Source organism: Babylonia areolata, chromosome 3 (assembly GCF_041734735.1).
Source record: "Babylonia areolata isolate BAREFJ2019XMU chromosome 3, ASM4173473v1, whole genome shotgun sequence".
Taxonomy (NCBI): domain Eukaryota; kingdom Metazoa; phylum Mollusca; class Gastropoda; order Neogastropoda; family Buccinidae; genus Babylonia; species Babylonia areolata.
The window spans coordinates 13,070,640-13,073,139 of record NC_134878.1 but is presented as its reverse complement, the minus strand read 5'-3'; the positions used below and the strand labels follow the sequence as shown (position 1 = coordinate 13,073,139).

Genomic DNA, 2,500 nt, shown 5'->3' with positions numbered 1-2,500 from the left:
AACCCATCTGATCGATGTATCATTATCAATTATCTATCATGTGTTTGGGTCAAAATTGTGCACTGACAAAACTAACTGTACGATGCCAGCGGCGTATTCAAACACACACACACACACACACACACGCACGCACGCACGCACGCACGCACACGCACGCACGCACACACACACACACACACACACACACACACACACACACACACATACCACTTACCTCAACAACCAGCCACAATGCAGGTAAAGGACTCAAGACTCTTCCAACACAACCACCACACTTTCGATTGTTACCACACAGGACTTCGGGAACTTAACCCATACTACACCGAGACCACCAAAAAAATAGTCCACAGATCTATGTTTCTGTTTCCTGGACTTTCAATATTACCTGTTCCTAAGTACAGGAACATACAAAATCTGAACACAAGTGGTTTCAGTTCGAGTCGCCCGTTGTATTAATCTCAAAATCCTGAAAGAAAGAAGAAAAAAAGAAGAAGAAAAATGAGTAGAGGAGACTAGTTCGTCTCTAAGATTTCAACCGCCTTTCGAAAAATCCAGTCGGCACAAACTACACGTTGCGTGTTTTTGTCAGTAACTACCCAAGCAAAGGAAGCAAACATATCATTCACTCACGCCTCACACAACACACACACACACACACACACACACACACACACAAAACAACTCTCAAATGAAGTGGCTTGACTCCACCTAAAGGATCAAAGTGCGTCTCATAGTTTTACTTCGGGGGTTGAGGGTCTCCCTTGGTTTTTACCTTCTCTCTCACTCAGTGCTTGTTGGTTGGGTTCGCTCGTTTCGTTCGATAAGAGCGAGTGACGGTGATAGATTGGCTTTGAAATGAGCCCCTCTTTTTAAAGGAGGCCCAGCTTGGCACTGTGCCTTGGTGCTATTTGTTCGGGTAGCGATGACTGTGTGTGTGTGTGTGTGGTGAGGGGGTGGGGGGGGGGGGAGGGGAGTGGCCGGGGGCGGGGGGGGGGGGGCAGTGTGTGTGTGTGTGTGTGTGTGTGTGCCAGTGGGTGTGGGTGTGCCAGTGTGTGTGTGTGTGTGTGTGTGTGTGTGTGTGACTGTGTGTGTGTGAGTGGGTGTGTGTGTGCGTGCGTGCCAGTGTGTGTGTGTGTGTGTGTGTGCGTGCGTGCGTGCCAGTGTGTGTGTGTGTGTGTGTGTGTGTGTGCGTGCGTGCCAGTGTGTGTGTGTGTGTGTGTGCGTGCGTGCCAGTGTGTGTGTGTGTGTGTGTGTGTGTGTGTTATCAGGTGGTTGAAGGGGAAAGCGCTTTCCATGATAAACTTGATTGGCGTCAGTCGGGTCGTAACGTCTTGATTTCATTGGCGGTTTCGGTTTTCTTGTTTGGTCTTTAGCAACGAAAGTGTTGTGTTGTGTTGTGTTGTGTTGTGTTGTTTCGTCTCGTGTGGTGTTGTGGTGTGTCGAGTCGAGTCTTGTCGTATCGTGGTGTGGTGTGGTGAATGTAGTATCTGTGTGTGTGTGTGTACGTGCGTGCGTGCGTGTGTGCGTGAGAGTGACTAAGTGAGTGAGTGAGTATGTGTGCGTGGGCGCGCGCGCTCGTGTGTGTGAGTGTGCGGGAGCGTGTGAATGTACGTGCGTGTCAGTGTGTGTGTGTGTGTGTGTGTGTGTCAGAGTGAGCGCGCGCGAGTGTGTGTGTGTGTGTGCGTGCGTGCGCGTGTGTGTATGTCAGCGTGCGAGTTCCTTGTGTCACAATGCGTCCCAGGTCCCAGATTCAAGGTGTCCGGTTGAAGACAAGTAGAGGATACACCGTATCACGCGCCTGAAAAGAAAAAGAAAAATATCCTGATTAATTGATTGATAGATTGATATGGATACTTATATTGCGCCTATCTTCGGTTGGAGACCAAGCTCTAAGTGCTTTATAAACACGGGGTCATTTGCACAACAGGCTGCCTACCTGGGTAGAGCCGATTGACGGCTGCCATTGGGCGCTCATCATTCGTTTCCTGTGTCATTCAATCAGGTTTCAGGCACGCACACATACACACACATACAGACATATAACATTTTACGTGTATGGCCGTTTTGATTATTTACCCCGCCATGTAAGCAGCCATACTCCGTTTTCGGGGGTGTGCATGCTAGTTATGTTCTTGTTTCCATAACCCACCGAACGCTGACATGGATTTCAGGATCTTTAACGTGTGTATTTGATCTTCTGCGTGCGTATACACACGAAGGGGGTTCAGGCACTAGCAGGTCTGCACATATGTTGACCTGGGAGATCGGAAAAACCTCCAACCCTTAATCCACAAGGCGCCATCACCGAGATTCGAACCCGTGTAACGTCCCAAATCGTTCCCCCCCCTCGCGTAGGTCCCCCGGGGCTCTTGTCAATGTCCCAAATAGTGCCCCGTGAAGAAAAGTATGGCGTTAAGTCGTGTTTTCAAACGGATTCTCTAAAGCATGCAATTAACCGCATTTTGAGTTAAGTAAAAAAAAAAAAATCAAAACCGCTTTG

The 2,500-nt window shown here is 48.9% G+C and overlaps 1 protein-coding gene across 2 annotated transcripts in view; it reads right to left on the bottom strand.

The window, feature by feature from the left end:
- The window catches only part of LOC143280456 (uncharacterized), a 36,086-nt gene extending 35,477 nt beyond the window's left edge, over nt 1-609 (bottom strand). For both annotated transcript variants that reach the window (XM_076585106.1, XM_076585107.1), the window contains exon 1: nt 215-609. The gene's annotated coding sequence lies outside the window, so the exon portion shown is untranslated. The remainder of the gene's footprint in view (nt 1-214) is intronic.
- Nucleotides 610-2,500: the final 1,891 nt, after the last annotated feature.